The sequence below is a fragment of the Pelodiscus sinensis genome, chromosome 2 (genome assembly GCF_052426305.1).
Source record: "Pelodiscus sinensis isolate ZL-2025 chromosome 2, ASM5242630v1, whole genome shotgun sequence".
In the NCBI taxonomy this organism is placed as follows: Eukaryota; Metazoa; Chordata; order Testudines; family Trionychidae; genus Pelodiscus; species Pelodiscus sinensis.
Genome location: NC_143053.1, coordinates 55,115,842 through 55,125,266, shown reverse-complemented (window position 1 = coordinate 55,125,266; position 9,425 = coordinate 55,115,842).

Genomic DNA, 9,425 nt, shown 5'->3' with positions numbered 1-9,425 from the left:
AATCATGTCCCACTCACCTGGATCATCAGAGAAGGATATTTTTATATTACCATCACAGGGGAAGTCTTCAGAGGAGTGAAGTGAGACTGTAGCTACAGAAGTCACAGTTACAAGAAGGTGTTCTTTTTCATCAGGTGCAGTAGGTTTACTTGAGCTGGTATTTGCCTGGACTTCCTCGCCACCAGACTTAGTAGGAGGAAAAAACATTAGGAGAGGAGGAGTGGTTTTCAGCACTACATCTTGTCTTTGCTATCTTTCTCTGGCCTTGTTCAATTTCTGCCATCCTCCTTTCTTTTATATGGTGGTTTCTGTTGTCCAGTGTAGTCCTACTTTGTACAAAGTAAAATGTTGCTTGGATCCACAAACTTAGCACACACAAAGACAAAATCACAATTACCATAAATTGAATTCACAATCCCCTTCTTCTAGGCACTGTCCTCTGCCTGCCCCACTTCCCCATCCCTGTCTCTGCCTTGTTCTATATCATCCCTCTTACTTCTACTGCAAAGAATAAGGCTTAAGCACAATTGTCAGGATGCACCTAGAGGGGTTCTAAAGTTGTAATCTGCCTTTTGGATGGCTATTTAGTCCAGGCAACGATTTGGAAACCCTGGCCCTGTGTAGGGACTCTGGCTACAATCAGGTGCCTTTTGGTTAATGTGGTAGCTAGAGAGTTGGAGGGATCTACTACAGTGTCTGGTTTATAGCCTGCAGCCTCAAAAATAAATACATTTCCTCTGTATTAATTAGTTCTTCCACAGTTAGAATCATAGAATAAAATAATCATAGGACTGGAAGGAAGATACCTCTAGAGGTCATCTAGTCTGGTCCCCTGCACTCAAGGCAAGAGGACTATTCTATTCTAGACTGTGAGATCAGTAGCTCTGACATGACATGAGGTCTAAGCATGAGTCCTCCATGCAGTGCATTTGCTGTGGTCTGCATTTGTTGTTTTAAAGCCTTCGGTAAGAAAAAGCTGGTAACAGGCAGCTAGAAGTAATACAAATCCAATGGTTGTCCAGCACTTTGTCATCCGTGTACAAACAATCTAACGCTTTTCAGCTTTTAAATGACTAGGACAAAACAGAGCGATTCCCTCCCTTTCGGGTTATCTGTCTCCAGAACATAAAGACTTCATTGAAAATAAGCATCTCAAAAGAACCATCAAGTCTGGCTGGTGTTTGATTACTACTGTAATCAAGTCTGCTGTAGAGATTGAAGGATCAAGCAAATAGTGAATGAGATTCTGATTATCCTATCCAGGAATAGGGTTGCCAGGTGTCCAGTATTAAACCAGACAATTCGGTATTTTTGCCTCCTCTCCGGTAAAAAAAAATTCAGAAAATACCAGACACCTAAAATGTCTGGTACTTTGTGATTTTTTTCCCCCAGACAAGAAGCGAAAATCCTGAGCTGTCCGCTCAATACAGAGGCAGCCTGACAACCCTAGTGCTTACTGGGGAGCTGTGCGGCCTGGCGCAGGAAGACAAGATGTTGGGCGGCTGCCGGCAGCCTGTTAGGGCCAAAAAGCCTCAAAAGCATTTCTTAAAGGGGCCATGCTATGGGGTTTTTTGGTTGGCTGTTTTTTTTTTGCTTAACAACAACTCATGGGGTCCTTTTTTTTTTTTAATTCAGTTTTTTTTTCTGAAACCATCTGGCAACCCTATCCAAGCATTGGCCTTTGTTCTCATTCCCTTCTCCCATCTACACCCATTCCATGCTCACCAGCCAACATTTCCACTTGAGAAAGAAGTTGGGGCAGAAAAGTAAGGACTAACTTCAGGTTTTATTTAAGCTTTGGGAATGAAATTCAAATGAAATCAATTGTGAAGTTCTTTTATAATGGATTGAACCTAGCAAGTGGACAGAATCCTGTCTTAGACTAGTCAGCCAGTTTTCTATCCTAGCCTGTGAGGAAGTGAATTTAAAATTCTTGAGGTAGACCCTTGGGAGAGAGAAACCTACAACACTAAATGGTAAGCTTGACCTTCTTCCAGTGCTTTTGTAACCCCTTAAAAACAAAGATGAGGTGGCTTGCGAAACTAGGTTGAGCATAAGGAAAGAACGTGGTTACATCCCAATGCAGAAAAATATATAAAAATGGATTTGATGGTTTTTTTAAATTTAGTACAGTTCAGTAGCAGAGCTCTGGAGAAATTGGAGGTAGGAAAAGCTTGGGGAGTGTGTGTGTGTGGGGGGGGGGCAGGGGAATCAGATGGCATGGGTCATAGTCTGTCTGGTCACCCCACCACTGTTAACTGGAGAGCATACCTAGCACTGGCAGACGGCAGTGTTCGTGTTCTTGCAGTGTGGCTGGGGAGAGACAAACCCAAGGGAATGGAAGCAGCAGGCTGCCGGCCGCGCTCCCCACAGGGGGCTGCTTGCCTTGCCTTTCCTACTGGCAAGAATGCTGCAGGCTCCAACAGGAACCGTGGAGCTGCAGGAAGGAGGGAAAAACCTGGGGGGCTCCCTGCTGCATAGGAGAAGAACGGAGTAGCAGAAAGCCGCGGTGGCAGGTTCCCCATCCCTCCTCCCTATGTGCTCGAATTCTGAGCAGTATACTATGCCTACTGGCATTTTGTGAACCATATTTCCAACTCCACAGTGCAGATCTTTACGGACAACCAAGCTGCAATGTTCTACATAAACAGGCAGGGAGGGGCGAGGTCCTACCCCCTCTGCAGAGAGGCAGTCTGGTTATGGACTTTGTGCAATGCTCACAATATAATGTTAATTGCTTCATATCTCCCCAGCAAAGACAACATAACCACAGACAATATCAGCAAGAACTTCCCTGCGAACCACGGATGGGAACTAGACCCCACCATCTTGCATCAGATCTTTACACAATGAGGCTTCCCGCAGATCAACTTGTATGCCACCAGTACCAACGAAAAGTGTCCATGCTACTGTTTGCGTGCGGGCATTGGAACACAATCCCTAGGGGACGCAGTCACAATTTACTGGGGGACAACCCTCCTATACCCTTTTTCCCCCATACCACTTCTCCATCAAGTAGTCACCAAGGTGCATTTAGACAATGCCAATGTCATGCTGACAGTGCCAGACTGGCCGAGATAAACATGGTATACCTACCTATTGCAAATGTCAGTCGACAGCCCACGACGGCACCCACATCTCCTCACTCAATGTTGTAGTCGCCTTCAGCATCCTCATCTCCACACCCTGAACCTTCAGGCCTAGCTCCTCAGTGGCTCACTTAACTAGAAACAGAATGCACCGATGAGGTCCAACAGATCATCCTTAGCAGTCGGAGAACATCCACTTGCAAAACAAGTGGTGACGATTCTCCACCTGGTCTCACCTCGACCCATCTTCCACTCCAACTGAATTCAAGCATTTGGGATTTTCACTCAATTCCCTGAAGGTTCACGTCTCCTCCATAACCCCTTTGCATGAGCCAATAGACAGTAAGTTGTTATTCACACATGCCATGACCAAAAAGATCCTCAAAGGACTGCAGAACATGTATCCACCAATCAAACCTCCAGCTCCCGTCTGGGACCTCAATTTGGTTCTGAGAGCCTTAACTCGTAAACCTTTTGAGCCTATCACGACCTGCTCTATGCTTCACCTTTCCATGATGATAGCTTTACTAGTGGCAATAACATCCGCCAGGAGACTTAGCAAAATTGTGGTTCTCATGGCAGACCCACCTTTCACTACCTTCCATAAGGACAAGGTAGTCCGTCAACCTCACCCTAGGTTCCTGCCAAAGGTGCCCTCTCCTTTCCACTATAACTTACCAGACTTTTTTCCCAAACCTCACATCAACCAGACAGAGGCCATGCTGCATACTCTTGATTTATGGAGAGCCATTGCGTTCTACCTGGAAAGAACCAAGCAAATTCGGAAAACCAACAGCTTGTTCATATCAACCACCAAACGATCCCTGGGACTCCCCATTTCCTCCCAGAGAATCTCAAAATGGATAGTTGAATGCATAAGAATAGCATATTCAACCTTTGGTAAAGAACCACCTGCACAACTTCATGCACATTTGACCAGGGCTATGACAGCATCACCAGCCCATGTACAGGCATCTCCCTGTCCGATATATGCAAATTGGCCACTTGGTTGTCCACTCATACATTCGCTGCTCACTACGCTCTGGACTCCTGTGTGTCCAGAGGAACTGCGTTTGGACACACAATCCTTACCACAGTCCAAAAGGACACTATATCGTCCGAAGCTCCCACGTCCAGTGAATAGACTGCTTGTAGTAATCTGAGGTGGAGCACCCACAGAGACACTCGAAGAAGAAGAGAGGGTTACTCACCCTCTGTAGTAATTGGCGTTTTTCAAGATGGGTGTCCTTGTGGGTGCTCCACCACCCACCCTTCTTCCCCTTTGCTTCGGTATTATTTCCATACTTTTCTGGGGCAGAGAAGGAACTGAGGAGATCATACCTCATGCAAGAGCATTAGCCACCAAGCACGTGTAGCGCTTTTGCGCATGTGCGAGCTAGGTGTCAAAGCCAAGGCTAGTACAATCATCCAGCCAGGTGCGTTATGGCACCAAAACACCTACGGTGGAGCACCCACAGGGGCACCCATCTGAAAGAATGTCAGTTACTGCAGAGGGTGAGTAACCCTCTCATTCTGCCTTTACTTGGTGTGTAGAGGACTTTACAAAAAATGGGGATGAGTTGGCAGGGGTCTATACTGAAAAGAGTGTGAGAGGCGCAGTTTTAATAACAAAAAGACAAAAACTGTTATGACCTTGAGTGGGCTAGGATATGTATTAAGATTCCTCCTACTAGTTAACTTTGGGGTTGATCACGTGTTAGATGCTACAGTTCAGAGGCACAATTGGGATAAAAAGATTATTTGGGGAGACCCCAAATAATAGGAGTGGAGATCAGATAGTTTGGATAATAACACCTGAATTATAAGACTTGCAGTAGAGCACCTTGAGACTCATACAGCTAATCTGTTTTCACATTGGATTAAAAAAGTGCCATTTCCTGAGACTTGATTCTAATAGTCAAATAACACAGATAGGCTGAACTCTAGTCACACTTTGATGTGTGTCTGTTAAAATGGTATATGCAGTGTAGTTGTAGACATGTCAGTAATATAAGGGTCTATGTTTCTCATCTCTCAATACTTTTCAATACGAACTCCTTCAGTTTACAGTCAAAAAATATTTATTCTGTCAACACTTCAATCTCATCCTGGGATCTGAAAATCATGCTGTGTTCTTTCTGGCTCATGTCACCGCTAGTAATATAGACTCTACAACTGGAAGTTAGTCAATAGTTGTTGATGATGAATGATCCAGAATGGAATCCTGCTTTTTTCCCTATAGCTGCAATAGTTACTGCATCATAATCAGTAATTCAGATTCACTGGAACTGAATTAACCATTCAGCTAATGATGCTTGAATAAGAATATCATCTAGCACATTTTTCTGTACCTGTATTTGCTTTGCAGTCCTGACTGGTGTACAAAAGCAACTAAAGCTTATTTATGTCTGTAAAATAATCATATCTGACTCTGAATAAACATAGTGAACCGATCTGCTAAGTAAGAAATTGAAATTTTCACATAGAATCAGTGGTTTTTTTTGACAGTATGCCCCTTTTTGTGGGAACACTTACCCCTTTTCTTCAGCACAGCTCCCAGCCTGCCCTAGGAGCACTTGTGCAGTGCTGGATGGAAGCCCGCTAGGGAAACATGGCAATTAAAGGGGCCGCGACTGCCTTTTGGCCCTCCTTTTTTTCCCCCCCTGGTATTTTTGGTTTTGGGGTTTTTTGTTTTGTTTTTGTTTTTTGCTCGACAAAGTCATTGGCAACCCTAGTACTGCATAGAATGATTACTTTTCTGACTACACATATTCTGGCTAAATCACAAAGTTAGTGGCAGAATGGGGGAGATGTATCTTGATTTACAGACTCTCATCTAGCTTTTACAGAATATTACTCCCTTGTTAATTTGGTTTTGACTTTACGTACATTGCTTATACTGTGTGTGTATATAATATGAATACTGTTTTCACTGCATCTTTTATGTAAAAAGTAATGATAAAGAATTTTGAATAGGTATTAATTTTTATATCTCACAATTTAATTGTGAGTCCAGTAGGGAACCCTCATGATATAAAAATTTAGGCAGTGAAACCAATCTGTTTTGATTTCAGAATAAAAAAAGATATTTCTGTGCAATGTAGGAAGATCAAAACACATACCACACCAAATGAGAGCCTATATATATAGAAAAGGCAAAAATGTTGGACAAATAAGAAAAATTATTAGTTAAGAGGCAAGGTTTAATGATAAACTGGCTGCCTATCTCATATCTAATATCTGGCTAGGTGGCAACTCTGTTTGCAGTTGTGTGTTTTATGATCTGGATATGTGCGCAGCTCCTCCTTTTGTATACATTTGATTTATATCTCAGTACATAAAGTATCTACAAAGAATTCTGAAGAATAATTTGCTGATCAACAATGTGGGCTTTCTAGAATAAACTTGGTTTAAAAGGACTGTAGGAGGATGCCTGTTAGAGAAAAGGACTTTCCAAAGTCTTTCTTCTTTTGGATCTTTTAGGGCATGTGCCTGAGCAGTTGAAGATTTTTTTAAAGAAAGGAGAGGGAAAAAGGCACATATGGATGATACTGTAAAAATCAGAAGAAAACTGATAATGCCACTTTCTTTTTGTACCTTTCTGAAGAAATAATTCCCGCATTTTGTCACATTTTTAGATAAAGGGGGACCTCTTGTGGTTGTCCTGAGAAATATCTCTCTACAAGGCTCATGGAAAATAATTTCAGTATAACTACAACTCACCTAAAGAGAGCATGTTCTAGGGAACCTAAGGTCTGGGGGCTGGTTACAGTCCCTGGGTTGCCTGCATCTGACCCCTGAGGCTAAGGGCCTCCCCCAACATTGCAGAGTCCGTGGTGGCATTGCAACCCCCTGTCACCTCCCTGATTGATTTTATTGTGAGTCAGTGGCCCCTGACCCAAAAAAGGTTCCCCACCCTTGTTCTAGGGTGACCATATTTCCCGATGCCAAATACAGGACACCTGTAAAATTGCTTGGACTTAAGTGAGTTCAACGATAATCAATCAGAACTATTCAGTACAAATGTTCAAAATAACATGAAGTTAACTTAGCACCCTTTAAAAAGTCATACTACATTATAATAACTAAAATAGGTAAACAATTAAAATACATACTTATAATGAAGTGGTTACAGCTCTTTAGAAGTGCCTGCCTTGTCCTTATCTTGCTGTCCTCCAGTGTAGGGTAAGGTGCAGGAGCTAGATGTGTGTGGATGAGCTGCGGGAGTCAGGGGTGTGTGTGTGTGTGTGTGTGTGTGTAAGTGTAAGAGGCTGGGATGAGGAGGCAGGAGTTTGGGGGCATGTGGGAGAGGTGCAAGACTGGAATCAAGAGGCAAACCAAGGGCTGGTCATGCTCGGCGGTGGGAGGAGGGAGAGCAGGGACTGGAACAGATGGGGTGAGGCAGAGCCTTGGGAGAGAGTGCAGTGGGGGCAGAAAGAGGCAGAGAGAGGGTAGGGCTTTGCCAGGAAAGGATGGAATGAAGCCAGGGCCTCAGAACAGAGCAGGGGTGGAATACTCCTTGAGAAAGCTGAAGCCTGTGGCTAGTGTCTTAACTCTTAAAAAAAAATTGAAAAGTTTGGATATACTTGTTGAAGCACTGAGATTATTATGCAAGCAAGAATTGGTGGGGATTGCTTTCCTCATTTTGTCTCCTGTCCTTTATTGTTCTTGGGTGTTGGTGTGTGTCTATAGGACAGAGATGGGGAAACTTTTTGGGTTGGAGGGCAGATGACTCACAGAAAAATTAGTTGGGGGCTACACACAAGTAAGAAGCAAAAAAACACAAACAAAAATCAAACAGAACAAAAACTAACAAACAACAAGCCAAAAGACCCTCACTGAAGTGGCCTCTGACTGAGAAGGAGAAAGACACTCCCCACATTCCCCTTACACACCAGAGCCTGGAGGGGCCCATGCTATTAGATTTTCTGTGCTCAAGCCCCACGGGGGGGGGGGGGGGGGGAAGCAGAGCATCAGCGTTGGCTCTCCAGTGCTGGATTCAGGCAAGCCAGGGGTCACATCTGGCTTTCAGGCCTGAGGTTTCCCACCCATGCTATAGGACAAAACAGGAGTTTCTTAGAATACACTGCTCCTGTCCAAACATTTTAAAACTGTAAACAAATTAGATATTTCACATAATATAATTGTTTCTGTAAGAAGATCTCAAATCAGTTCATAAACTTAAGTGAATTATGCTGAGGTAGGAAAGTATTATTACCATTTTACAGATGGGGAAATGGAGGCACCGACAAATTATGTTCCAAATTAAGCCACAAATAGAACTAGTATTACCAGATTCTTTTGTGTTAGCCCTAAGATCATGAAGGCTCATCATACATGTCATGCATATATTTAATTCTCTTACCCTGAGAATGTCTATTACTCATACGCTACGTCTAGACTGCCATGATTTTCCGCAAATGCTTTTAACAGAAAAGTTTTCCGTTAAAAGCATTTGTGGAAAAGAGTGTCTAGATTGGCACGGACGCTTTTCCGCAAAAGCACTTTTTGCGGAAAAGCGTCCGTGCCAATCTGATGTGCTTTTGCGCAAAAAAGCCCTGATCGCCGTTTTCGTGATGGGGGCTTTTTTGCGCAAAACAAATCTGAGCTGTCTACACTGCCCCTTTTGCGCAAAAGCTTTTGTGCAAAAGGACTTTTGCCCGAACGGGAGCAGCATAGTATTTCTGCAACACTGATGAGATCGTCAGTGTTCTTGCGGAAATTCAAGCAGCCAGTGTAGACAGCTGGCAAGTTTTTCTGCAAAAGCAATTGCTTTTGCAGAAAAACTTGCCAGTCTAGACGCAGCCATGGACTTGAAGGCCAGAATGGAGCATTATGCTCACTTACTCTGATCTTGCAGATCACAGAATCTCACCCACCCACTCCTACGATAGGCACAGAACCTCTTATTGAGTTACTGATGTTGCCTACAAGGGGAAGAAAGGAAACATGCAGAAATAATCAGAGGGATGGGAAAATGAGAAAGCTAAAGAATGTGTAACCCCTTTCTCAGAAGTGCCGATACTACCCACTTATCTGGTATTTAGTCACCCCACTGGACTAGACCCTAGTGTAATGTGGTGCAATGTGAACTAGAGGAAACAAGTAAGTATGGTGAAAAACAAGGAAGTACGTATTGAGGGATAAGATACAATAAAAGGGATTCAGGGAGGGGAACACACAAAATAATCAGTAGCTCCTACAATAGCCAGTTAACTAACAACAGTAAAACAGTGACACTGGAGGAGGGTGAGGCCATTGAAATCCAAGCCCAAATCTATTCTTCCTTTGGCCAGAATCCGACAAAGAATAGTTTTTCCTATTTATATTTAGGTG